Consider the following 27,578-nt stretch of genomic DNA (forward strand, 5'->3'; position numbering starts at 1 on the left):
AAAGGATGGACAGCACTGGAGAATGCAGGCATCGATCCCGCTACCTCTCGCTTGCGCTTGCTGCTTCCTACCGATTGAGCTAAAGTAAGCCCAAAGTAAGCCCACGTGAGCCAATCGCGTTTCTCTGCTGTGGCTTACTTTTGATCAATCGCGTTTCTCTCCTGTGGCTTACTTTTGACCAATCGCGTTTCTCTCCTGTGGCTTACTTTTGACCAATCGCGTTTCTCTCCCATGGCTTACTTTTGACCAATTGTGTTTCTCTTCTGTGACGTACTTTTGACCAATCAGCGGCTCCTATTATTGTCATCTTTGCAACAGGTAAGGCTATTCTTCATTACTGTATAATCGTTTAATATTTATTCATATACATTGTGTATTTTTGGAAAATTAGACATGCCAATATAGCTAGCTAGCGTGTATATTACAGGTTTACTTCAGTACCTGTGAACCTGTAACTTTTCCCATGATAAAATACAGAAAAGAAAACATGTAGCTACTGTTAAGTTAATTAGCCGGCCGCTAATTAAGCTATATCCTCCTGAGACCAAAAAAAGTTTAGTTAATAATTTAGTATTTTGTGTGTCATTACATTGTTTAGAGCATAAGAAAGTTTTTTGCAAAAACGTTTATTTTTATTTTTATAATGTTCATATAGGTTATACTATGTCTTCTGTATAGGACACTACTAGGACTCATTTTTTATTATTATTTTATTTAAAAAGACGTGATCTAAAAAAAACCCATTGTTTTTGCCTATTCATGTCTTTAAATAAAATAATAATAAAAAATGAGTCCTAGTGTCCTCTACAGAAGACATAGTATAACCTATACGAACATTATTAAAAAAAAAAACGTTTTTGCAAAAAACTTTCTTATGCTCTAAACAATGTAATGACACACATAATACTAAATTAACTAAACTTTTTTTTGGTCTCAGGAGGATATAGCTTAATTATATCAGTGTTTTATATCCTGAAATTGTTTAGGTTTCAGGATTTTATATACCAAACTTTGTATGAAGATGATTCCCAACTATGTTATGAAAGATAACAGAATGATTTGATATAGACTTCCATTTTGCTTTATGCAATATGTGTGTAAAATGGCCATAAGCGGGTTTTGCCATTTTATACAATGTATCTATGTATCTAATTTGCATATTAATGTATTCTTGGGGCAACATCTAATGAAAAAAGAAGTGTAATAATGGGAGTTAGTAGTAATTGCCAAGATTTTCATAATAATATCTAATATTTCATATAATTTCTTTCCATATTGTCACCCAAAATGCCTGAAAAACATGATTTAAGTCCTGCTGTGTAGTTTGCTAAATTATTGTAACACACTTAACATACAGGTATCTTTTAGATTGACAGAGGTAATAGTCTCTTTCTGATTTTCATTTCAGAAAATGTACGCATACCCCGTTTTTCGTCGCCAGTCAGCAACATCAAACCGTCTCCTCATGGCGCCATCGGCGGAGGCGAAGCAACTTCAAAATGTGGTGTCTGGAAGGGCCAAATCGAAGGAGGAGGTGCTGGCAGAGGCAAGTACTTTTGTCTGCACAAACGGTGGAGATCCCAGTGACCAGTTTTTAGTACTGGCTCACTGCAAACTTCAGTTTGGGATGTACCAGGGTCAGAGATTTAGATGGCTCCTGGAAAACTCTCTGGGGTACGCAGTGTATTTGGTGCTCAGCATTTCCAGTGAGAAAGCGCAGACAACCCCCCTGTCAGAAAATAAACAACTGTTCCTACAGTACACTTCTCATATTAGAGAGATGGCAGAAGAAGTAGAGAAGTATAAGAGGAAGCAGGAAATGCAAGCAGAAGCCCGGGCAACTGGAGACCAGGGCTGCTTGATGGTGGAGTTTGGTGACTTTCAGGGCCGGTCCATGAAGGATGTTTATGAAGACCAGAGCAATGAGGCCGAATCCCTCATCAGGTACTTGGTTAAGGCAGATGCCAGGCCCAACACTAACATGGCCATTTTCAAGGCGTATGTCCTGAAAAGACGGGCTTCTGATATGGGCACCAGTGTACATCAGCCTGCACGTCCACCTGCAGCCTCCAGTACCTCTGCACGTCCACCTGCAACCTCTAGTGCCTCTGCACGTCCACCAACAGCCATCCAAACTGGTTTACAGCAGACCGCCACTGTGAAAGCACTGTTGGCGCGTGGCAAACATTTGTCACCTTCACAGCTGGCAAAAAAACTAATGTCACCAGATAAACCCTGTGAGTAGGAGTGTAAATATAGAATTTTCCCTACAGCAGTTCTACATGTATTCATTTATCGTCATGGCAAACTTGTCCACTTGTTGTTTCCAGATCCATTACTGCAGTCCAATTTACCTCCTCCGGCAGCAGAACCCCCAGCCAAACATTTGGTCCGAAAGCAGCTTTTCGCTACTGGTAAGTAAGCAACATCTTACATATGTTTGTCTCCATGTATTGATCACAGTAATAGTTTTAACATTTGTGCTCCAGGCACTTCCATTCCCACTGCTGAAGATAATGATGAGGAGCTGGTATTTGCTGCATCACAATGTGAAGCACAGCTAAATACAGGTGTGGCATATGACACAAATGCAAATATTATAAGAATGTTTTGTGGAAACCCACTGAGAATCATTATTTTTGAAAATAAATAAACATTTTTAAATATTTTTTGTTTACAATACAGAATTATGTGACATCATGCCTCAAGCGGGAGGCATTCTTTGAGTGCACTTCTTCCAAACCTTAAGGATGTCCAAAGGTGTCAGTGTATTTATTTGCGTTTCCGAACTTACCTGTTGCTAAACAATCACTGGATAACTTTTTCACACCGCTTGCTCTTCTCACTCACTCAACCTGAGCAGACAGGATGGTGGAGATTCATTGTTCTAATAATTAGAGGAACAGTTTTTCCTTATTGTGTCTGTGTGCATGCTTCATGTCTGTGGGCATCATACTTTTTTTTACTGAATTCATCACGACTCATTTTCCTTCTTTCATTCCATCTAATCCTCATTCTCAAAGAGCTATATTGATCCCATATTCCTTACATCAATAAAGTGTACACTGTGTTCTTTGCTTCTTGACACTAATACCATTTTCTTCACTGTTATTCCTAAATATAATCATAATTATTATTAATACTTGTTTAAAATTACTGCTTCGCCGGCTGTTTTTCAAAACTGCATTTATGGCATATTACTATCAAATAACAGTCATCCTTATATTGTTTATGTTACTGTTCACTCAGAGGCCTGTGCCGGTCCGTCTCCATCAGCGGAAACAGCACAGACACCAGCTCTTCCTCATCATCAGCCACCAGCTGAGCTTCCTAGTCACTGGAAAGATCATCTTCCACCTTTCCAGCATGAGTGGATCCGGAACACACTGTTTAAGGCCAACATGCGAACCGGAAAGCCAGAAATAGTGTCCCAGCTGAAGCTTTGGTGGTATCCTCCTCAGCCCCCTTTAATAAACACCCAGCCACCCGCCTCACCTGACCTCTTCTTCTGTCGGCCCATTTTCTTATGGATGCCGCTAAAGATGTGGTTGTTTCCTCTTGTCTGCGTTCGCCCAGACTGTGGTAAGCACAGACTTACAGCGGCAGGACTTTACCGTACCGTGCGCAAGGTCTTGGACATTGATGGGTGGTATGACCTTGCTACTGAGTATCTGGAGTGCAAACGCTGCAAAAAGAAGTATCCAGCTTGGAACGAGGACATCTTAGGACAGCTGGATATGGGCCACCGCAGTCAGTTTCCAGCTTTGCTGACATACAGGTAATTCATAATGACAATCATTCATTATCAGGCGCTTTTATTTGTGTTATTTTTTCCAACCAAAGCATTTGCATGATTATACTGTTGTTTCTTTAGATACTCATGTGACAACCGGGTGGTGAGGATGATGAGGGAGAGGACACTGGGCAACAGTGTGACTCAGCTCTACAAGAAGCTGATGGAACAACACAGTGAGGCATGGACACAGCGTGTCCTGCAGTACCTGACTGCCTGTGAACCATTCACAAGGTCCTCCCTTGTGCAGCCTCCTGTGTTTGCTGAGCCTCCCCTTTTACCTGCCCTTCCTAAACCTAAGTGGCTGTTAGCTGTGTACGCCAGGGATGTTCTGGGGCAACTGGACGAGGTCAAGGCCAAAATAACATCTGTATTTGGCTGTGTTCTCAAGATGGACTCCACAAAAAAGGTATCACAGCCCTGTTTATATCCAGAAATTGTCCAGATATGGATATGTGTGTGTGTACATAATGCACAGTTATGAGTTTTTATTTTGTTTTGTTTCTAAAAATCTTTTTTTTCTTCAATAGGTCACAAAAAACTTGCCGGTGCTGCTTCAGGAACAGCTGCCTGGTGCACAAATATTGGTAACGAACACGGCCAAGTCCTTGTCTCTGTCCTAACAGCCGCCGAGGGACATGCACTGGACCCCATGGCAGCTGGCCTAATGAAACGCTACCGAGAGGCAGGAGAGGCATCCCCAAAGGTGATGTACGTGGACAGAGATTGCTGCAGTCAGCACGGCCAGTCTCAGGTGAAGGCCATGTTTTCGGAGTGGGATGAGCTTGAAGTGCGCCTGGACATCTGGCATTTCATGCGGCGATTTGCTGCAGGTGTCACGACAGAGGCTCATCCGCTCTATGGGATCTTCATGGCACGTCTATCCATGTCCATATTCCAGTGGGATTCAGAGGATGTGGCTGCTCTTCGCCGTGCAAAGGAGGGTGAGCTGGCAGCAAAGAAGACTGGCTACATCTCAGAAAAGGCGGTCAGTGCTCGCATTAACCGGAGGGAGTTGGCACTGCACTGCCGGAGGAGGACCAGGGGGGAGGAGGAGACCACCATATTGATTGGGTCACTGATTGATCAGTTTGACAGTGCGGACGGGAAGGATACTCTGGGAGTTCCACTTCTGAACCATGAACGGATCCAGCAGATATGGAAAGAACAGCGGAAGCATGAACAGTGTATCCAAGACCCAGAGCACTTTCCGCTCTACATAAAGAAGGGGACACTGAAGAAAGGCGGTGTGGAGCTGTGCTGCTACAGGTGTGCTCGAGGCTCTACCTCCTTGGAGTCATTCCACCTCCACCTGAACCGTTTTATTCCAGGTATTACATACATATGGATTAGTAATTTTTCTGTAAAAAAATATAAGCACTGTAACTGCTTCCATTACGTTAAATTAATGTCACATTAATAAATGTCACACTTTTACAGTTCTTTTCTGATGTCATAAAAGCATTGACAAAGCTGTCTTGCCTCACAAATCACTAATAACTCTGGTTATAATGACAATCATTTTTTTATGTAATTACATAACTCTATTACATGTAACCAGCTACTTCATAGCACCTCATGTGTAGTAAATATATTGTACATATGTGACATATAAAACCCTTTTTTTTTTTTTTTTTTTTACTTTTAGGAACCAGTGCCAGTGATGCGCATTTTCAAGCCTATCTCCTTGAGGGCTTGATGCGTTGGAATGATGACCGGATGGAAGATGCCATAAAAGGAGCGTCCTCCATCCGGTCATATGGCAGTGCCATGAGAGAGGTTGTGGACCAGCTTAGCAAGACAGTCTTTGGGAAGCCCTGGGATGAGCGCTATCGCCCTCCTGGAGCATATACAGGCAAGACATTCATTAATTTGTTATTTTGTAATACTCTACTAAGTATCAATTTAGCCTTAAATGTACTAGACAAAATATTAAGAATTTTTTTTTCCCCTTTTATTCTCGTAGGTGAATTGCTAGGAATAGAGTACCTTTACAGCCAGACTGGCAAAACACTGACTCCAGTGCTCCAGAACCCAGAGGATGAAGACAGGCTGGTGGAGGAAATTGATGACCAAGACCTGCAAGATGAGGGGTTTGAGGAAGAGATCACGGAGGACATCACAGTTCCAGTGTTGTACGAGAATGACCCCTGCCATGATCTTGCAAACAGCCCCTCATCTTTGCCTCAGCCTCAGTCCCCAGCATCACTGGCTGATGTATCAATGGCTGGCGTGTCACTGGCTGAGCCATCCACATCAACTAGAGAAGGACACCAACTTGCCCCTACCCCTTCAGTGTTGTCACAGCCATCTGACACTGGAAGCAGTTTCTCCGACGAGGCTCAGGTAAAATACTTTAAGGGCTTTATTTAATTTCAATCTCGTTTTATTCCACATATATTAACATTAATCTGAATTTACTAGGGAGCAGTCATTGGGCCCGATGGCATTGCTGGGTGGGACAAGGTCCAGGATATGGCAGGTTACCTGGTTGGTCTTCGTGAGGCTCCTTACCTCACTGACCTGCAGGTGACAGAGGCCATTCAGCTGTGGACAGCTCTCCATGACATAGACAAACAGCGGGTCAACTATCAGCCTCGACATCAGCCTCAGCTGACACATGGACGCTTTAAGGCACCAAAGCGGTCCGGAGTCACACCGGGTGTGGAGAGTGTAAAACGGTGTCTGATTGGACATCCCGGGGGACCAGCACAGTGGCCCAGCACCAGCCGCTTGGTTGAGGCCATTTGTACAAAGCTGTATGCTTTACACAAGTCGCCGACCAAGAAGGCTGGAGTTTGCCGCCCCAGGTGGTCTAAAATCCTCTCGGATTACCACCACATCCGAGAGCTGGTGCTTAACAATCGCAGGCTGATGGATGAAACAATGATCCAGCTGTTTGAGCTAAACCAGAAGACACTCATTCAGTGGTAAGCAAGGCACATTATTTTCTTCAAATTAACTGAATACTTTTTTAAACATATATATAATACATGTAATTTATTTTCAGGTTTCAACGGCAGCAGAAAAAACAGGAAATGAGTGTCCTCGCTCAGGGACTGACTCCACCTGACCCAATTGCTGTGGCTGATACGCAGCTTCCTCCACCGAGGGAAAAATTGGATGAAGCGGCATCGACCTCACGCCCAAAACATACATTTAGCCTTCCGCCAAATCGAGAAGGACAGGCTCCTCTTCTGCGACCAGGTCGACGGCCTGCTGCTGCCACCACCATGGTGTGCCCCATTGCACCTGCCCCCACAGCATCAGGAGTTGTGCAGCCCATTTCAGCACCTGGGTCATTGTCACTAGTCCTTAACCCAGACATGACCGTGTCAATGGTGATTCCACCTTCTGGTGCTTCAACATCCGGTGCAGGCCCAGCTCCACCTGCTCCTGTGTCTGCTGCTCCTGTTTCCCGTTACACCCAGAGGAACAGGCGCCGGCGGGCCCAGGAGACGGAAAGCGGAGTCCATAAGAGGAAGTATGTGCGAGGGGTAACCTTTAACATGTGCAGCAAATGTGGGCAGCCCAAAACCAAAGAGTTTGGCCATAGCCGATATGGTAATGCCACATTTTGCTTGCGTGCCTCAAATGGAAAATCTTTAGATGACTGGTTGGCAGAACAGCGCCAGCAAAATACAAGCCAAACTCCACCTCCTCAATAAACAATTTTCTTTTTTCCTGTATATATTTTGTATATATTACTGTACATGGTTCCACCCAGTCTTTCATATTGTCCTATATATATATATATATATATATATATATATATATATATGTATATATGTGTGTTTGTGTCTGTGTACTCATTTCATTATTTGTGTGTATTCATTTTAATATTTGTTTTTTTACATTTAAAGTGTCATTTAAATATTTGTGTATTCATTTTAATAAAACATTTTAAGTGTCATTGAAATATTTGTGTGTATTCATTTTAATAAAACATTTAAAGTGTCTTAAAGTAATCTAATAAATCATATCAATCAAATCATATCCCTCACAAAAAACACACATTGAAGAAACATTTTTATTCATTTTATTCAATCATAAACAACATGTAATATGCAATTTTTTTAAAATAATATACACAAAAAAAAACATTTAATAAAACATTTGAAGTGTCTTAAAACAAATCTGATAAATCATGTCAATCAAATCATATCCCTCCATTTTTATTCATTTTATTAAATAATCAACAACATGTAATGTGCAATATTTAAAAATAATAATAATACACACAAAAAAATATAAATCAATATAATGATGTCATAGATAAATGAAGAAGCAGGCGCAGTTGATCACACGCAGAACATGGGTTCGAATCCAGCCCGCGGAGGGTGACTTGTTTCAAATGTGACTAAAACTCCTTCATAACGCACAGGAATATAGCCCTAATAATGTTGCAGGGGAAATTTGTGGGCAAATTCTCGTTTTTCGCGTCTTTTTGGCTTGTGTGCGGGGGCGCAAAGATTGGGCCCCTTCTTTTGCGCAGCGAACGCTCTACCATTTGAGCTAATTCCCCTCGATGATGGAGAGAAGGTGTCCATCGCTCTCAAAGACAAAGACGAGGCGCGATCCCTAGCACGTGTGCAGGTGCTGCAGCTTGATTTCCAATGACCACAAAAAAAGAGGCCGCATTTCCTCTGTTCTGGCAACTTTGCACTGGCTACCTTTTAATTGTAGATTTAATCAAAAAATTGCGCTTTAAGCCATGCAAGCTGAAATGTTTGCGGCCCGGCAGCAAGGAGGACGTATGTTTCGGCTCGTTGGTCTAGGGTTATGATTCTCGCTTAGGGTGCGAGAGGTCCCGGATTCAAATCTCGTATGAGACAATTATTAGGCTTTGCTTTTAATCTCTTCAGCCTGATTAGGGCAACCAGGATATTTCTGAGAAATTGGGGATAAAATGTGCCAGAGAGAGGCCGGTTAGCTCAGTTGGTTAGAGCATGGTGCTAATAACGCCAAGGTTGCGTGTTCGATCCCGTACGGGCCACTCATTTTCTCTCTGGGACCTTCGCTCTGCTCTTCTCGAAAATGACGGGCGGTCTCCCAGACATCGCTGCTGGCTAAACCACACAAGTACCTGGCCGAAATAGCTCAGTTGGAAGAGCGTTAGACTGAAGATCTAAAGGTCCCTGGTTCAATCCCGGGTTTCGGCAGAGGAATCATGTGCGCCTCTTTTACTCTACATGATTCCACCTAGCCTCATCGCTATATGCCTCTCAGACAGCCAGCAAGCAGGGTGTTTTGGTTCCATGGTGTAATGGTTAGCACTCTGGGCTTTGAATCCAGTGATCCGAGTTCAAATCTCGGTGGAACCTTTTTAGGTTCTTTGCGGAAGGAAGGGAAAAAACAGAGGTGATGCGCAACTGCTGACGTGGCAGTGAAATTGGCACTCTCAAACCGAGTCGGAATTCGGGAAACATGGGCCTAAAAGCAAAGGCTTCATTTGCTCCTTGCTATCGTGCTTCTGGACTCAATGACTTAAATCTCTGGTGCTCATGGGAAAAGTTGACACACGCCAAGGTTCAATGGTGTAATGGTGAGCACTCTGGGCTCTGAATCCAGCGATCCGAGTTCAAATCTCGGTGGGATCTGCTTTTGCCAGGAATGTGTGCAGTACCTCGTTCGAAAAAACTTTTTCGGCAGAACTGAGCCACAAGAGCTCATCTAGGTAGTGCCACTTGAAGGGGGGCGTAAAAAGGATGGACAGCACTGGAGAATGCAGGCATCGATCCCGCTACCTCTCGCATGCTAAGCGAGCGCTCTACCATTTGAGCTAATTCCCCTCGATGATGGAGAGAAGGTGTCCATCGCTCTCAAAGACAAAGACGAGGCGCGATCCCTAGCACGTGTGCAGGTGCTGCAGCTTGATTTCCAATGACCACAAAAAAAGAGGCCGCATTTCCTCTGTTCTGGCAACTTTGCACTGGCTACCTTTTAATTGTAGATTTAATCAAAAAATTGCGCTTTAAGCCATGCAAGCTGAAATGTTTGCGGCCCGGCAGCAAGGAGGACGTATGTTTCGGCTCGTTGGTCTAGGGTTATGATTCTCGCTTAGGGTGCGAGAGGTCCCGGATTCAAATCTCGGATGAGACAATTATTAGGCTTTGCTTTTAATCTCTTCAGCCTGATTAGGGCAACCAGGATATTTCTGAGAAATTGGGGATAAAATGTGCCAGAGAGAGGCCGGTTAGCTCAGTTGGTTAGAGCATGGTGCTAATAACGCCAAGGTTGCGTGTTCGATCCCGTACGGGCCACTCATTTTCTCTCTGGGACCTTCGCTCTGCTCTTCTCGAAAATGACGGGCGGTCTCCCAGACATCGCTGCTGGCTAAACCACACAAGTACCTGGCCGAAATAGCTCAGTTGGAAGAGCGTTAGACTGAAGATCTAAAGGTCCCTGGTTCAATCCCGGGTTTCGGCAGAGGAATCATGTGCGCCTCTTTTACTCTACATGATTCCACCTAGCCTCATCGCTATATGCCTCTCAGACAGCCAGCAAGCAGGGTGTTTTGGTTCCATGGTGTAATGGTTAGCACTCTGGGCTTTGAATCCAGTGATCCGAGTTCAAATCTCGGTGGAACCTTTTTAGGTTCTTTGCGGAAGGAAGGGAAAAAACAGAGGTGATGCGCAACTGCTGACGTGGCAGTGAAATTGGCACTCTCAAACCGAGTCGGAATTCGGGAAACATGGGCCTAAAAGCAAAGGCTTCATTTGCTCCTTGCTATCGTGCTTCTGGACTCAATGACTTAAATCTCTGGTGCTCATGGGAAAAGTTGACACACGCCAAGGTTCAATGGTGTAATGGTGAGCACTCTGGGCTCTGAATCCAGCGATCCGAGTTCAAATCTCGGTGGGATCTGCTTTTGCCAGGAATGTGTGCAGTACCTCGTTCGAAAAAACTTTTTCGGCAGAACTGAGCCACAAGAGCTCATCTAGGTAGTGCCACTTGAAGGGGGGCGTAAAAAGGATGGACAGCACTGGAGAATGCAGGCATCGATCCCGCTACCTCTCGCATGCTAAGCGAGCGCTCTACCATTTGAGCTAATTCCCCTCGATGATGGCAAGAAGGTGTCCATCGCTCTCAAAGACAAAGACGAGGCGCGATCCCTAGCACGTGTGCAGGTGCTGCAGCTTGATTTCCAATGACCACAAAAAAAGAGGCCGCATTTCCTCTGTTCTGGCAACTTTGCACTGGCTACCTTTTAATTGTAGATTTAATCAAAAAATTGCGCTTTAAGCCATGCAAGCTGAAATGTTTGCGGCCCGGCAGCAAGGAGGACGTATGTTTCGGCTCGTTGGTCTAGGGTTATGATTCTCGCTTAGGGTGCGAGAGGTCCCGGATTCAAATCTCGGATGAGACAATTATTAGGCTTTGCTTTTAATCTCTTCAGCCTGATTAGGGCAACCAGGATATTTCTGAGAAATTGGGGATAAAATGTGCCAGAGAGAGGCCGGTTAGCTCAGTTGGTTAGAGCATGGTGCTAATAACGCCAAGGTTGCGTGTTCGATCCCGTACGGGCCACTCATTTTCTCTCTGGGACCTTCGCTCTGCTCTTCTCGAAAATGACGGGCGGTCTCCCAGACATCGCTGCTGGCTAAACCACACAAGTACCTGCCCGAAATAGCTCAGTTGGAAGAGCGTTAGACTGAAGATCTAAAGGTCCCTGGTTCAATCCCGGGGTTTCGGCAGAGGAATCACGTGCGCCTCTTTTACTCTACATGATTCCACCTAGCCTCATCGCTATATGCCTCTCAGACAGCCAGCAAGCAGGGTGTGTTGGTTCCATGGTGTAATGGTTAGCACTCTGGGCTTTGAATCCAGTGATCCGAGTTCAAATCTCGGTGGAACCTTTTTAGGTTCTTTGCGGAAGGAAGGGAAAAAACAGAGGTGATGCGCAACTGCTGACGTGGCAGTGAAATTGGCACTCTCAAACAGAGTCGGAATTCGGGAAACATGGGCCTAAAAGCAAAGGCTTCATTTGCTCCTTGCTATCGTGCTTCTGGACTCAATGACTTAAATCTCTGGTGCTCATGGGAAAAGTTGACACACGCCAAGGTTCCATGGTGTAATGGTGAGCACTCTGGGCTCTGAATCCAGCGATCCGAGTTCAAATCTCGGTGGGATCTGCTTTTGCCAGGAATGTGTACAGTACCTCGTTCGAAAAAACTTTTTCGGCAGAACTGAGCCACAAGAGCTCATCTAGGTAGTGCCACTTGAAGGGGGGCGTAAAAAGGATGGACAGCACTGGAGAATGCAGGCATCGATCCCGCTACCTCTCGCATGCTAAGCGAGCGCTCTACCATTTGAGCTAATTCCCCTCGATGATGGCAAGAAGGTGTCCATCGCTCTCAAAGACAAAGACGAGGCGCGATCCCTAGCACGTGTGCAGGTGCTGCAGCGTGATTTCCAATGACCACAAAAAAAGAGGCCGCATTTCCTCTGTGCTGGCAACTTTGCACTGGCTACCTTTTAATTGTAGATTTAATCAAAAAATTGCGCTTTAAGCCATGCAAGCTGAAATGTTTGCGGCCCGGCAGCAGCAGGCATGAAGTACGTTTCGGCTCGTTGGTCTAGGGGTATGATTCTCACTTAGGGTGCGAGAGGTCCCGGGTTCAAATCCTGGACGAGCCCAATATTAGGCTTTGCTTTTAATCTCTTCAGCCTGATTAGGGCAACCAGGATATTTCTGAGAAATTGGGGATAAAATGTGCCAGAGAGAGGCCGGTTAGCTCAGTTGGTTAGAGCGTGGTGCTAATAACGCCAAGGTCACGGGTTCGATCCCCGTATGGGCCACTCATTTTCTCTCTGGGAGCTTCGCTCTGCTCTTCTCGAAAATGACGGGCGGTCTCCCAGACATCCCTGCTGGCTAAACCGCACAAATAACTGGCCGAAATAGCTCAGTTGGGAGAGCGTTAGACTGAAGATCTAAAGGTCCCTGGTTCAGTCCCGCGTTTCGGCAGAGGAAGCACGTCTACCTGATTCCACCAAGCCTCATCGCTCACCCTCTCAGACAGCCAGCTAGCAGGGTCTGTTGGTTCCATGGTGTAATGGTTAGCACTCTGGGCTTTGAATCCAGCGATCCGAGTTCAAATCTCGGTGGAACCTTTTTAGGTTCTTTGCGGATGGGAGGGAAAAAACAGAGGTGATGCGCAACTGCTGACGTGGCAGTGAAATTGGCACTCTCAAACCGAGTCGGAATTGGGGAAACATGGGCTTAAAAAGCAAAGGCTTCATTTGCTCCTTGCTATTGCAAGGAGCCGCACTGAGCCGCAAGAGCTCATCTAGGGAGTGCCCCTTGAAGGGGGGCGTAAAAAGGATGGACAGCACTGGAGAATGCAGGCATCGATCCCGCTACCTCTCGCATGCTAAGCTAGCGCCCTACCATTTGGAGAGAAGGTGTCCATCGTTCTCAAAGACAAAGACGAGGCGCGATCCTTAGCAATGACCACAAAAAAGAGGCCGCATTTCCTCTGTGCTGGCAACTTTGCACTGGCTACCTTTTAATTGTAGATTAATTAAAAAATTGTGCTTTAAGCCATACAAGCTGAAATGTTTGCGGCCCGGCAGCAGCAAAGAGGACGTATGTTTCGGCTCGTTGGTCTAGGGGTATGATTCTCGCTTAGGGTGCGAGAGGTCCTGGGTTCAAATCCTGGAAGAGCCCATTATTAGATTTTGCTTTTAGTTCAAAGTTTGTTTTTATTGATTTTTACAATATAAATCACATTTACAACCCCCCACCCCTCACCATTCAATTTAAAAATGATGCCCATACTATCCATTACTTCAAAATGGAATTGTAAGAACCGAGCATACATACAATATTTACAAACATGCTAACAAATATAAACCTCCAACCAAATACATAAAAAAATTAAAAAAATTAAAAAAAATAAAAAACGAAAAAAAATAAAAACAATAGTAGTGGCATTATTCAAATAGACGTATCGACATAGTCAAGAAAAGATCGCCACATCTTAAAAAATTGTTTTTCTGATCCTCTCAGGGAATATCTAATTTTTTCGAGGCAGAGACAGGACATCATATCTCTAATCCATTGAGTATGAGTGGGTGGCAAGGGATCTTTCCACTTTAATAATATTGCTCTACGTGCAAGTAGGGAAGAGAAAGCAAGGACTTTACACATTGATGCTGACAACCATACGTCCTCTGGGGCAACTCCAAATAATGCCACCAGAGGTTCTGGCTCTAATCTATGCTGAAGAACCACAGAAAGGGTGTGAAATATCGAACGCCAGTAACGCTCTAATTTGGGGCATGTCCAGAACATGTGAGTTAACGTTCCCTCGGTACATTGACATCTATTGCACATAGGGCTAGTACCAGGAAACATTCGAGCTAGTTGAACTTTGGATATATGAGCTCTGTGTACAACTATAAACTGTATAAGTGAATGCCGAGCACACATTGACGATGAGTGGACCTGTTTAAGGACACAGTTCCAGGTGTCTTCGGAGAGTGGTCTGTCAAGGTCTTCCTCCCAAGCTCTCTTAATGTTATCCAGGGATGAAGATGCCAGATTGATAATTAAATTGTAAATAGTAGCAATTGAGCCCTCGGCCAATGTATTACATTAAAGGAACCTATCCAAAGGATTTTTGGAGGGCATCGCTGGGAAGTCTGGTATAAGTGACTTAACGTAATGTCTTACTTGCAAGACTCTAAAGAAATCTGACTTGGTAAGACCAAAACGTGATACCAATTGTTCAAAGGAAGCAAATACATTATCCAAAAATAAGTCTTTGAAACATTTTATCCCCTTTTGAGAAAAACTATTGAATGAACCATCCTGCATTGAGGGCGAAAAAAAATGATTACGGAACACAGGGCTAAGAAGAGAGGGGTCCCTAAAACCAAATGACTTCCTGAATTGGATCCAAATCCTCAACGAGTGTTTCACCACTGGCCAATCGACCGGAATATAAGAGGTAGACTGTAGTTTAGATGCAAGCATTTATTTCCATGTCCACCCAGGACGGTCTATTGGGCAAAAGGTGATAATGCCACCAATAAAGTGTATTTCGTATGTTAGCTGCCCAGTAGTAAAACTTAAAATTGGGTAAGGACATACCACCATTGCATCTAGGCCTCTGAAGGTATGCTTTGCGTAAGCGAGGGTGCTTACCATTCCAAATAAAAGAAGAGATAACAGAGTCCAAAGACTTAAAAAAAGACAGGGGAATAAATAAAGGTAAACACTGAAAGAGATAAAGAAATTTAGGAAGCACCACCATTTTAATAGAATTAATGCGCCCAATGAGAGAAATCTTTATAGGGGACCATTTAGAGAGATCTTTCTTAATCCGTTCAAGAAGCATGCCAAAATTATGTTTAAGAAGATGCTTATGATGGCGAGTGATACAGACCCCGAGATAAGTGAACTTATTTTTTGCTAGTTTCAGTGGTATGTTTGAATACTGTAGTTGTGTAACTACCTCGTTAATTGGGAAAAATTCACTCTTGTGCAGATTAAGCCTATAACCAGAAAACCGACCAAAATTCTCAATCAAGGATAGAGCTGCGGGTAAAGAAGTTTGTGGATTTGACATAAAAAGCAGTAGATCGTCTGCATATAGAGTTACCTTATGGACGGTCTCACCACGGGTAATTCCAGTGATCTGCTGACTCTGGCGTAGGGCGATTGCTAAAGGCTCAATAGCTAGGGCAAATAGTAGTGGGCTTAGCGGACAGCCCTGTCGAGTGCCGCGGTGCAAGTTAAATGGCCTAGAGTGCAGACCATTGCTTAGGACTACTGCAGAAGGGGTACTATAGAGTAATTTAATCCAAGAGAGAAGGATCGGGCCAAATCCAAATTTTTCCAAAACTAAAAAAAGGTACTCCCACTCAACCCTGTCAAACGCCTTCTCTGCATCTAAAGAAACAACACATTCTGGGATGGCCTGGTTCAGAGAGTATACCACATTGAGTAAGCGGCGGATATTAAAAAATGATTGACGATTCTTTATGAACCCTGTTTGATCAGGAAAGACGATAGTGGGGAGGACATCTTCAAGTCTAGAGGCAAGCACCTTCGCTAAAATTTTAACGTCGCAGTTGAGCAAAGAAATTGGCCTATAAGACGCACAGTCTAAGGGGTCTTTATCCTTTTTGAGTAATAAAGAGATACAGGCTTGATTTAACGTTGGGGGAAGAGTCCCAGTCTTAAGAGACTCAGAAAAAACAGATGTCAAAAAAGGAACATGTTAAACTGAGAATTTTTTATAGAATTCTGACGGAAAGCCGTCAGGTCCCGGGGTTTTGCCAGATTGTAGAGATGAGATAGCAACCGCCATTTCCTCCTGAGTAATCGGTACTTCTAAAAGGTTACGAACATCCAAGGATAACGTGGGGACATTTAGTCGGTCGAGAAAATCTTCGATATCCCCCTGCGAAGAGGAGTCAGATGTATACAAAGTAGAATAAAAATCTCTAAACTTGTCATTAATAGTATTTGGATCAGTTGTGACCTCCCCGTTATCTAGACGAAGACCATTTATAATTTGTTTTGCACGTAGCCCTCGCAGCTTATTAGCTAAAACTTTCCCGGATTTCTCCCCACTTTCATAAAAAACACTCCTAGTTCTTCTCAAAAGGCCCTCAAATCAAGAGTAAGAGGAACATGGTCCGATATAATACTACTTTGATATGCACAAGACTGAACTCTAGAAATGAAATCGTTATCCAGCATAAAGTAATCAATCCGGGAATAAGAGTGATGAACATTTGAAAAAAAAAGAATATTAGGCTTTGCTTTTAATCTCTTCAGCCTGATTAGTGCAACCAGGATATTTCTGAAAAATTGGGGATAAAATGTGCCAGAGAGAGGCTGGCTACCTCAGTTGGTTAGAACGTGGTGCTAATAACGCCAAAGTCGCGGGTTCGGTCCCTGTACGGGCCACTCATTTTCTCTCTGGGACCTTCGCTCTGCTCTTCTCGAAAATCACGGGCGGTCTCCCAGACATCCCTGCTGGCTAAACCGCACAAGTATCTGGCCGAAATAGCTCAGTTGGGAGAGGGCTTAAAAAGCAAAGGCTTCATTTGCTCCTTGCTATTGTGCTTCTGGACTCAATGACTTAAATCTCTGATGCTCATGGGAAAAATTGACACACGCCAAGGTTCCATGGTATAATGGTTAGCACTCTGGGCTCTGAATCCAGCGATCTGAGTTCAAATCTCGGTGGGACCTGCTTTTGCCAGGAATGTGTGCAGTACCTCGTTCAAAAAAACTTTTTCGGCAGCACTGAGCCGCAAGAGCTCATCTAGGGAGTGCCCCTTGATGGGGGCGTAAAAAGGATGGACAGCACTGGAGAATTTAGGCATCGATCCCGCTACCTCTCGCTTGCGCCTACTGCTTCCTACCGATTGAGCCAAAGTAAGCCCACGTAAGCCAATTGTGTTTCTCTGCTGTGGCTTACTTTTGACCAATCGCGTTCTCTCCTGTGGCTTACTTTTGACCAATCGTGTTTCTCTCCTGTGGCTTACTTTTGACCAATCGCCTTTCTCTCCTGTGGCTTACTTTTGACCAATCGGCGACCGCTATTATTATCGTCATCTTTGCAATCTTTCCAACAGGTAAGTCTATTCTTCACGACTGTATAATCGATCATTATTTATTCATAAACAGTGTTTGTTTTTAGACAATTAAACATGCCAATAAAGCTAGCTAGCGTATAATAGCACACGTTTTCTTCTGTACATGTGAACCTGCAACTTTACCATGATATACAGTAAAAAACATGTCACTACTGTCAAGATAATTAGCCGACCGCCAATTAAGCTATATCCTCCTTAAACCATTTTTTGCTGTTGTTAATTTAGTATTTTTTTGTGTCATTCATTACATTATTTTGAGCACAAGAAGATTTTTACTAAAACCTTTAAAAAAAAAAGTTTAATTCATATATGTAATACTATACTATGTTATACACCGGTATACATATTTATGTTATCTTTTTAAATACTATGTTATACATATTTAAAAAGACATGAATAGGCAAAAACAAGTGTTTTTTGCTTCAACAAATGATTCTCAACTATGTTATAAAAGATATACCAAAACGATTTGATATACCATTTTAAGTTTTAGATCTGTTTGATGATCATATTATTATGAATTGTCATAAACGCCTTTATGTTATATTTGGTGTTTCTTAGTAATCTCTGCCACAAAAGCTAAACAAAACAAAATGATTTAAGCATGGCATGATACCAGCAAGATTGTACCAAGAAGTGTTATTTATTTTCTTATTAATAAGTTCATCACACTATTTACAATTTGTACACAAGGCAATTCCAAGTGATTCACAGTTGTATAAAAAACAATAATGCTTATGCTCATAATAATAATAATCATTAATTATTATAATATTATAATAATTAATTACATAAAAAACAAATGCTGTAGTAAAATACTTTCAGTTGGAATATGACAGCTATGTAACGTTCTGTTTATGCCTGTGTCCTTTCAGATTATGTATGCATACCCGGTTTAAGAAGAACCTCTGAGGGTCGACTCCTTATGGGGCCAACTGAGGAGGCCAATAGGAGGGAGATCGTGTTGGCAGGGAGGGCCAGGTGTAAGGAGGAGGTCCTGGCTGAGGCCACTGCCTTTGTGAGGCAGAATGGAGGGAATCCTGGAGACCAGTTCCTGGTTCTGGCTCACTGCAAGATCCAGTTCGGGACACACCAGGGTCAGAGGTTCCTGTGGCTGCAGGAGAACTCACTGGGGTATGCCTGCTATCTGGTCAGCAGCATTTTGGGGGAGGAGGAGAGGGACAACCCGCTGTCGGCCAACAAACACCTGTTCCTCAGATACACCTCTCACCTCAGGGAGGTAGGCGAGGCTGTGGAGGTGTATCAGAAAAAACAGGCCATGCTGCAGGAGGCCCAGAGGACAGGAGACTCTGGATGTCTGATGGTGGAGTTTGGGGATTTTAAGGGTAGGTCAATGAAGGAGGTGTATGAGGACCCAAGCAAGGAGGCCCAGGCTCTCATCACCTACCTGAAGAAGGCAAAGGCCAGGCCTAACACCAATATGGCCCTTTTCAAAGCATACGTGCTGAAGAGGCAGGCTCCAGCCCACGTGCCCAACACCACTGTGCCCACTGCATCTGTCCTCACTGCTGCTGTGCCCACTGCCACTGTGTCTGTTCCTCCTCCACCTACTGCCACTAAGAACAGGCCACTGCTGGCGACCAATGTGAAGGCCCTGTTAGCGCGGGGGAAGCATTTATCTGCTTCACAGCTGGCACAAAAGATTTTGTCTCCAGCCAAACCCTGTAAGTGATTGCAAGCTTTAAAATCATTACAGTATATATTATGCAGTATATATGTCTAATGAAAATACGTGTTCAACAGCTGCAGGACCACGTGTACCTCCTGCGTCTGAGTCCGCAGCCTGGAGACAGCTCTTTACATGTGGTGAGTATCACTTAACGCATACAAGTGTGTTGGTGACATGTGCTTAGTGTTTTATATTATTTTACAGACTCTGCTGCTATGGATTTTTTTGAGGAGGAAGATGACCTGGAGATGGCAACTGTAGCCTCGCAAGCTGAGGAACAACTTCCTCAAGGTAAGTAAATCTTAAACAATATTTTACAAACAACTACAAATAAAACAAAACAGTATTTTTTAAATGGCATATTATTTTATTTCACAACACAGAGGAATGGCACTTCTCAGGTGTCAATCTACATCCACTCTTTGAGTGAACATCCTCAAAGGAAAAAAGATAATTTTAAGGTTTATGTAAAAGGTTTTATTTCATTTTTTATCGTAATCACTGACTAAAGCTCATTCTTGTCATCTCACACTTCCCCCACTCCCCTTGGAATAAGTGGCTGTTGTAGTGTTTGGTCTGCTTCGCTTCACACTTGGCTGATCCCATCTTTTCTTCTTCTTGTATTTCTTCTAATGGTGCTTGGATGAAAAACAGGATGATTTTCACTGCTTCCTTCCATCTTTTCATCATCATGTCGTCTCTCTACTAATCATACATGCTTTGCAGTAAACCTTGTAATCGCAGTAGCTGTCCAGCAGAGCCGAGAAAGTCATGCAGTGAAAGTCTAAAACAATAAGATAATTTTGTTGTGTTTTTTTACGCTCCAGCCACTGCAGGCTCGAGAGGCCCTGCTCCTGCCCTGGCTCGTGCTACTGCCCCTGCTCCTGCCCCTTATCCTGCTCCTCCAGCATTGTGGACCCCTGGCCAGGTGTCCCAGTCGCCTGCATAGCTTCCTGTCCACTGGAAAGAGCAACTCCCATTTTTCCAGCATGACTGGATCAGGAAGACTCTGTTCAGGGCCAACATAAAAACAGGGAAGCCTGAGCTGACGCCACATCCCAACTTCTGGTGGTATCCTCCCCAGCCCCCGACCATCTTGACCCAGCCCCCTACTTCTCCTGATATCTTCTTCTGCCGCCCTCTGTTCCTCTGGTTGCCGCTGAAGATGTGGTCCATTCCACTTGTCTGTGTCCAGCCAGCCTGCAATAACCACAAGCTGACAGCTGCTGGCCTTTATCGCACTCTGCGCAAGGTCCTGGACATAGGCGGGTGGTATGACATGGCCACAGAGTATCTGGAGTGCAAAGGGTGCAAGAAGAAGTATCCAGCCTGGACTGAAGACATCCTGGGACAGCTCGACATGGGACACCGCAGAAAATTCCCCGCCATTCTGACATACAGGTAGAACACATTCATATTTAGAGCAATGCACTGTAATTTGTTGTACTGTATAAAATCAAATACGTTGATTTACTGATATTAACATTGAAATAATAAGATGTGGCACTGAACAGAATTATTTGACTGTCTGTAGGTGCTCGTGTGACTACCGTGTAGTCATAATGATGCGGGAGAGGACCCGGGGTAACAGTGTCATACAGCTTCACAAAAAGCTGCAGGAGCAACACACCTCAGCGTGGTCACAGCGGACGCTGGAGTACCTCACTGTCTGTGAGCCCTTCACAGACTCCTCCATCGTTGAGCCTCCACTCTTTTCTGCGCCCCCGCCCCTCCCACCCATCCCCAAACCCAAGTGGCTGTTGTCTGTGTATGCCAGGGACGTCCTCTCGCGGCTACCTGAGGTCAAGGCCAAAATAACCTCAGTCTTTGGCTCTGTCCTCAAGATGGACTCCACCAAAAAGGTATAAAAATTCAAGTTTGAGTAATAATAATTGTTATTATCTTAAATTTTTCTGACATTTGTTTATTCTAGTGTATTTTTTTTTTTTTACATAGGTCACCAAAAAACTGGCCGGCGCTGCTGCCAACACTGCTGGTTGGTGGACTAATGTAGGCAATGAGCACGGCCAGGTGTTGGTGTCAGTCCTCACAGCGGCAGAGGGGCATGGATTGTGGCCCATGGCGGTGGGTCTCATGAAGAGGTCATGGTCACAGGCCACACGCGCAGAGGCCAGCAGCCCACACGCCAGCAGAGGCACATCGCCTGTATTCAGGACCCAGTGGGCTTCCCTCTGTACCAGAAGACAGACACACTGAAGAAGGGTGGTGTGGAGCTCAGCTGCTATCGCTGTGCTCGTGGCTCCACCTCCTTGGAGTCTTTCCACCTCCATTTAAATCGCTTCATCCCAGGTAGGTTATAACTTTTATAACCTGCAAAAAACTTTAAACTTTTATAACCTATTCTGCCATACTGAATACATAGATAACTAATATTTGACTTTATTTGACCTGTAGGGACCAGTGCCAGTGATGCGCATTTCCAGGCCTATCTCCTGGAAGGCCTGATGCGCTGGAACCAGGACCGGATGGATGAAGCAGTGAGGGGTAAGACTGACCTGAGGACCTACAGTAGCGTTGAGAGGGAGGCAATGGACCGGCTCAGCCGCAAAGTGCTGAAGATGTCCCTGGATGATCGCTACCAGCCTCCAGGGGCTTACACAGGTGAGAATTATTCATGTCATCTCAAACAAAAGATTATACATTATACAGGTGTATGAGTGTTTGAGTGTACATTTTTTATATTGTATTTCAAATAATTCAACTATTGTTGGAGTTATTTTTACTTTGTTTAATTTAGGCTTAATTTGACCCTTTATAGCCTTATTTCTTTGCTTTCTTTTGCTAGAAATTTGCTTTATGAATTTGCTTTATTTTGCATTTATGCTTATTATCTTCTTGTTTAGTATTTTAATTTTTTGATCTGTTAAACTGCGTCAAGCCTACAAACGATCAAACTTTGAAAAGTTTGATTGGTTTTTTTGTTTCAGTTTGTTATGGACCAATAGCCACTACAGCTATAATAATGTGAATGTGCTTTGTATGTGTGTTCTTTTGCAGGGGAGCTGCTGGTATGGAGTATCTGTACAGTCAGTCTGGGACAAGCCCTGGCAAATCTTTAGAGGAGTGGCTTGTAGAACAGCGCCAGCAGAAAAAACCTGGACAGCCACCTCCATAATAAAAATCTTCCAACACAGAAAAAAGATTGTTTGTAAATACCTGTAAATAAATATCTATGTGTAAATACAGTTATGTTCTTTTTTTTATCTCAATCTTTCTGTAATGTATTGTATGTTTAATTTATATTACAGAATGTTCTATTCTATTTCTACATTGTTAGTTGTTTATTGTTGTTCATTAATGTCTTGTAGTTTTAGTAAATAAATACTGTTCACACTCTTATTCATTGTGCTGCTTTTAATTGCCTTGGGACTGGAATGTGCAAACTGTACATGGGCCCACCCACTCTTTCATAGAGTATACATTGTATATAACACATATATTGTGTGTATGTCCATATATTTATGTGTGTGTGTACTTATTTCAATATTTGTGTGTATTCATTTTAATAAAAAAAAATTACATTTCAATATTTGTGTGCATTTGTGTGTATAAAACATTTGAAGTGTCCTAAAATAAATCAGATAAATCACATCAATCAATCCCACACAAAAAAAAACACATATTTGAATAAACATTTGTATTAGTTTTATTAAACCATTAACATGTAATATGCTTTTTAAAAATAATATACACAATTAATATCAATCAATATAATGATATGTCACATTGATAACCAAGTGAAGGCGCATGCGCAGTTGATCACACACTAGTCGCGCAGAACACGGGTTCGAGCCCAGCCCGCGGAGTGTGACTTGTTTCACATGTAACTAAAACTCTTCCATAACGTACAGGAATATAGCCCGAATATTGTTGCAGGGCAAATTTGTGCGTTTTTTCAAGTTTTCTGCATCCTTTTCGCTTGCGTGCAGGGCGCAAAAATTGGACCCCTTCTTATGCTAAGCGAGCGCTCTACCATTTGAGCTAATTCCCCTCGATGATGGAGAGAAGGTGTCCATCGCTCTCAAAGACAAAGACGAGGCGCGATCCCTAGCACGTCTGCAGGTGCTGCAGCGTGATTTCCAATGACCACGAAAAAAGAGGCCGCATCTCCAGGCCGCGTTTGCTTCGAGGCTGTAAGCTCCGTCTAAGCCTCGTATTAGCTTTGTATTTCTTTCTGTTTTGAACCATCATTTACTACCATTTCTAGTTGTTTATACTAATAAATACAGCTTAGACAACATCTCAGATTAACCTGACATCGCTAGCTTCCGTTATTGTTAGCACAACACGCTAGTAACTCGCTAGCCTGTTAACGCGCCACCCGTGCGCTCAGTTATTTATTTATTTTTCTCTCGCGCGCCCGCGCCTCTGAGTTCATAAAAAGCCCAGGTGAGTAAGAATCAGTCAACAAATACGGTGAGTAATGTCTTGTCCTGTTATTGTCACCTGCACTTCATGTTACATGTTTAGCTTAGCCTTCCCCGTCGGCAATATAGGGTTTATATGTGATAAATGCAAGGAGACAGTCAGGCTGACGGAGAAGATTTCAGAATTAGAAACACGCATCCAAACTTTAATTGAGGATAGTAAGTGTGCTAGAGCTTTAGATACTATTTTGGATGCGCCTAGCATAGTGAACTCTTTACATGATTCGGTTCTGGCTGAATTATTGCCTGTGCAGCCAGGCAGATGGGTGACAGTGGGGGATCGCTCTAGTCGCGGATCAAAAAACCACTCTTCCGTTCCGCCCACCACAACAAATCGATTTGCCCCACTCAGTGAAACACCCACTGAGAATTCTGTTGATTGTGCCCTGGTAATTGGTGATTCTATTACACGGAACGTGAAAATAGGGACACCAGCCAACATAGTCACATGTTTGCCGGGAGCCAGAGCGCCTGACATCAAAGCAAATTTAAAAGTGCTGGCTAATGCTAATCGTAAATTCTCTAAGATTGTTATTCACTTCGGCACTAATGATGTTCGACTTCGCCAGTCGGAGATCACCAAAATTAATATTAAAGAGGTGTTTGAACTCGCAAGTACGATGTCAGGCACTGTAATTTGCTCTGGCCCCCTTCCTGTTCGAAGGAGTGATGAGATAGTTAGTAGATTTTCATCACTCAATGGCTGGCTGTCTAAGTGGTGTCCGCAAAATAATATAGAATTCATAGACAATTGGAAAAGTTTTTGGGGCAAACCTGGCCTGTTAAAAAGAGATGGTATTCATCCCTCCTGGGATGGTGCTGCTCTTCTCTCTAGTAATTTGGCTCATTGTCTTAGAGACAAAACATGACAATCTGGGGCTCAGGTCAGGAAGCAGACAAACTGGCTAAACCGACCGTCTGCATGGGGCCTTGCGTCACCAATGTCAGATAAATCCCATCACATAGAGCCTCTTTCACCAAGTTATCATCATATAGAGGCTGTGTCTGTTCCCCGAATTTTGGAAATCCAAAAAACTTCCAAACCGATCTAAGGTTAAAAATGTAATTGATATTCAACAAATAAAAAATAGATATAATACAGATGAACAAACGATAAAGCTTGGGTTGCTGAATATCCGATCCCTTACTTCAAAGGCGCTCATAGTTAATGAAATGATCTCAGATTATAACCTAGATGTGCTGTGTATGACAGAAACCTGGCTAAAACCAGACGATTACATTACTTTAAATGAGTCCACCCCCATGATTACTGTTATAAACATGAACCTCGCCTGAAAGGCAAAGGGGGAGGTGTTGCTGTAATTTATAGTAATATTTTTAAAACCACTAAAAAATCTAGTTTTAAATATACTTCTTTCGAAGTGTTGGTGCTTAATCTAAAAATATATAATGTAAACGATAAATCAAGTTTGAGAATTCTGCTGGCAACTGTATACAGGCCACCAGGGCACCATAAAGATTTTATCAAAGAATTTGCTGACTTTCTATCAGAATTAGTATTGACTGCAGATAAAGTCCTAATTGTTGGTGATTTTAATATACATGTAGATAATGAAAAAGATGCATTGGGATTGGCATTTAAAGACATTCTTAACTCTATTGGAGTTAGACAACACGTGTCAGGACCTACTCATTGTCGTAATCATACTCTAGATCTAATATTATCACATGGAATCAATGTTGATGGTGTTGAAATTCTGCAGCAGAGCGACGACCTCTCAGATCATTATCTAGTCTCGTGTAAACTTCATTTAACCAAGGCTGCAAAGCCAACTCCATGTTACAAGTATGTTAGACCTATCACTTCTGCCACTAAAGATTGCTTTATCAATAATCTTCCTAATCAGTTTCATCATCTAAGCATCCCAGATAGCTTAGAAGAACTTGATATTGCAACAGAAACTTTTAACTCTCTCCTTTCCAGCACTTTAGACACAGTTGCTCCGTTGCGCTTAAAGAAGATTAAAGAAAATAGTTCAACGCCGTGGTACAACGAGCACACCCGGGCCCTTAAGAGAGCAGCCAGAAAAATGGAGCGCAACTGGAAGGAATCAAAACTAGAGGTATTTCGGATTTCATGGAAGAAGAGCTCGATTGCTTACAGAGAGGCTTTAAAAGCAGCTAGATCTGCTTATTTTTCAACCCTATTAGAAGAAAATAAACATAATCCTAGGTATTTATTTGAAAAAGTGGCTACACTAACGAAAAAGATAGCTTCAAGCCCAGAAGTTTCCAAGAAACACAGCAGTAATGACTTTATGAACTTCCTCACTTATAAGATTGATAATATTAGGGACAAAATTATAACTATGCAACCGTCTACTACAGCATTGCATCAGGAGTGCATTATAGTCTCCCTGAGGTAAAATTTGATTCATTCATTGCCATAAAAGAGGAAGAATTTTGCAAACTCGTTAATTCATCTAAATCGACAACATGTATGTTAGACCCTATACCGACTAAACTACTGAAAGAGATGCTTCCAGAAGTCATAGATCCTCTTCTTAACATCATTAATTCGTCTTTGTCTCTAGGATACGTACCAAAAACCTTTAAGCTGGCTATGATTAAACCACTTGTTAAAAAAACGCAACTTGATCCAACAGAATTAGTCAATTACAGGCCGATCTCAAATCTACCTTTTCTGTCAAAGATACTAGTAAAAGCAGTATCCTCACAACTGTGTTCCTTTCTGGAAGGAAATGATATCTGCGAGGATTTCCAGTTAGGATTTAGACCGCACCATAGCACTGAGACAGCTATCATTAGATTCACAAATGATTTGCTCTTATCATCCGATCGTGGTTGTATCTCTCTATTAGTGTTACTTGATCTTAGTGCTGCATTTGACACCATTGACCACAACATTCTCTTAAATATACTAGAAAACTATGTTGGCATTAGTGGAATTGCACTAGCATGGTTTAAATCATATTTAACTGACCGCTATCAGTTTGTAGCAGTAAATGAAGAGATGTCTTATCGATCACAAGTTCAGTATGGTGTACCACAAGGCTCAGTTATCGGGCCGCTGCTTTTCACTCTGTACATGCTACCTTTAGGAGATATCATTAGGAAACATGGAATTAGCTTTCACTGTTATGCTGATGATACTCAGCTCTATATTTCTTCCAAACCTAACGAAAGTCACCAATTCACAAAATTATCGGAATGCATAGTTGATATAAAAAATTGGATGACTAGTAATTTCCTACTACTAAATTCTGAAAAAACAGAAATTTTAATTATTGGACAAAAAACTTCCACACGTAATAACCTAGAATACCGTCTAACACTTGATGGCTGCTCTGTTAAGTCTTCGTCGTCAGTTAGGAACCTGGCTGTGCTCTTTGATACCAATCTTTCATTTGAAAGTCACATGTCTAGTATCTGTAAAACCGAAATTTTCCATCTTAAAAATATATCTAAATTACGTCATATGCTCTCATTGACAAATGCAGAACAACTAGTTCATGCGTTCATGACATCAAGGCTAGATTATTGTAATGCTCTACTGGGTGGTTGCCCTGCACGCTTAATAAACAAACTACAGCTAGTTCAAAACGCAGCCGCTAGAGTTCTTACCAGAACCAGGAAGTACGACCATATTAGCCCGGTTCTGTCAACACTGCATTGGCTCCCTATTAAACATCGTATAAATTTTAAAATATTGCTGATTACTTACAAAGCACTAAATGGTTTAGCTCCCCAGTACTTGAGCGAGCTCTTAACGCATTATAGTCCTTCACGTCTATTCCGATCTCAAAGTTCTGGCCGGTTGATAATACCTAGAATATCTAAATCGACTGCTGGCGGTAGATCCTTTTCCTATTTAGCACCAAAACTTTGGAACAATCTTCCTAACATTGTCCGGGAAGCAGACACAGTCTGTCAGTTCAAAGCTAGACTAAAAACACATCTCTTTGACCTAGCATTCACATAACACTCTATAGACTTCTATAATTCAATATTAGGCTGCTTAGATTAGGTCAGCCGGAACTGGGAA

The 27,578-nt window shown here is 42.9% G+C and overlaps 16 non-coding genes across 16 annotated transcripts; all 16 read left to right on the forward strand.

The window, feature by feature from the left end:
* The first annotated feature begins 8,716 nt into the window (after positions 1-8,716).
* Positions 8,717-8,789, forward strand: trnai-aau (transfer RNA isoleucine (anticodon AAU)). Its single transcript has one exon. It is a non-coding gene; the product is annotated as a tRNA-Ile (tRNA).
* A 93-nt stretch (positions 8,790-8,882) lies between these two features.
* Positions 8,883-8,955, forward strand: trnaf-gaa (transfer RNA phenylalanine (anticodon GAA)). Its single transcript has one exon. It is a non-coding gene; the product is annotated as a tRNA-Phe (tRNA).
* A 90-nt stretch (positions 8,956-9,045) lies between these two features.
* trnaq-uug (transfer RNA glutamine (anticodon UUG)) lies at positions 9,046-9,117 on the forward strand. Its single transcript has one exon. It is a non-coding gene; the product is annotated as a tRNA-Gln (tRNA).
* A 204-nt stretch (positions 9,118-9,321) lies between these two features.
* On the forward strand, positions 9,322-9,393 carry trnaq-cug (transfer RNA glutamine (anticodon CUG)). Its single transcript has one exon. It is a non-coding gene; the product is annotated as a tRNA-Gln (tRNA).
* A 590-nt stretch (positions 9,394-9,983) lies between these two features.
* On the forward strand, positions 9,984-10,056 carry trnai-aau (transfer RNA isoleucine (anticodon AAU)). The gene has a single exon. It is a non-coding gene; the product is annotated as a tRNA-Ile (tRNA).
* A 93-nt stretch (positions 10,057-10,149) lies between these two features.
* Positions 10,150-10,222, forward strand: trnaf-gaa (transfer RNA phenylalanine (anticodon GAA)). Its single transcript has one exon. It is a non-coding gene; the product is annotated as a tRNA-Phe (tRNA).
* A 90-nt stretch (positions 10,223-10,312) lies between these two features.
* On the forward strand, positions 10,313-10,384 carry trnaq-uug (transfer RNA glutamine (anticodon UUG)). Its single transcript has one exon. It is a non-coding gene; the product is annotated as a tRNA-Gln (tRNA).
* A 204-nt stretch (positions 10,385-10,588) lies between these two features.
* Positions 10,589-10,660, forward strand: trnaq-cug (transfer RNA glutamine (anticodon CUG)). The gene has a single exon. It is a non-coding gene; the product is annotated as a tRNA-Gln (tRNA).
* Positions 10,661-11,250: 590 nt separating this feature from the next.
* On the forward strand, positions 11,251-11,323 carry trnai-aau (transfer RNA isoleucine (anticodon AAU)). Its single transcript has one exon. It is a non-coding gene; the product is annotated as a tRNA-Ile (tRNA).
* Positions 11,324-11,415: 92 nt separating this feature from the next.
* Positions 11,416-11,490, forward strand: trnaf-gaa (transfer RNA phenylalanine (anticodon GAA)). The gene has a single exon. It is a non-coding gene; the product is annotated as a tRNA-Phe (tRNA).
* Positions 11,491-11,580: 90 nt separating this feature from the next.
* Positions 11,581-11,652, forward strand: trnaq-uug (transfer RNA glutamine (anticodon UUG)). Its single transcript has one exon. It is a non-coding gene; the product is annotated as a tRNA-Gln (tRNA).
* A 204-nt stretch (positions 11,653-11,856) lies between these two features.
* trnaq-cug (transfer RNA glutamine (anticodon CUG)) lies at positions 11,857-11,928 on the forward strand. Its single transcript has one exon. It is a non-coding gene; the product is annotated as a tRNA-Gln (tRNA).
* A 433-nt stretch (positions 11,929-12,361) lies between these two features.
* Positions 12,362-12,433, forward strand: trnap-agg (transfer RNA proline (anticodon AGG)). Its single transcript has one exon. It is a non-coding gene; the product is annotated as a tRNA-Pro (tRNA).
* An 88-nt stretch (positions 12,434-12,521) lies between these two features.
* Positions 12,522-12,595, forward strand: trnai-aau (transfer RNA isoleucine (anticodon AAU)). Its single transcript has one exon. It is a non-coding gene; the product is annotated as a tRNA-Ile (tRNA).
* A 240-nt stretch (positions 12,596-12,835) lies between these two features.
* trnaq-uug (transfer RNA glutamine (anticodon UUG)) lies at positions 12,836-12,907 on the forward strand. The gene has a single exon. It is a non-coding gene; the product is annotated as a tRNA-Gln (tRNA).
* A 4,027-nt stretch (positions 12,908-16,934) lies between these two features.
* Positions 16,935-17,006, forward strand: trnaq-cug (transfer RNA glutamine (anticodon CUG)). The gene has a single exon. It is a non-coding gene; the product is annotated as a tRNA-Gln (tRNA).
* The last annotated feature ends 10,572 nt before the right edge of the window (positions 17,007-27,578 follow it).

The sequence above is a fragment of the Siphateles boraxobius genome, unplaced genomic scaffold, assembly GCF_051911475.1.
Source record: "Siphateles boraxobius isolate OS27281-9 unplaced genomic scaffold, OSU_SipBor_1 19, whole genome shotgun sequence".
Taxonomy (NCBI): domain Eukaryota; kingdom Metazoa; phylum Chordata; class Actinopteri; order Cypriniformes; family Leuciscidae; genus Siphateles; species Siphateles boraxobius.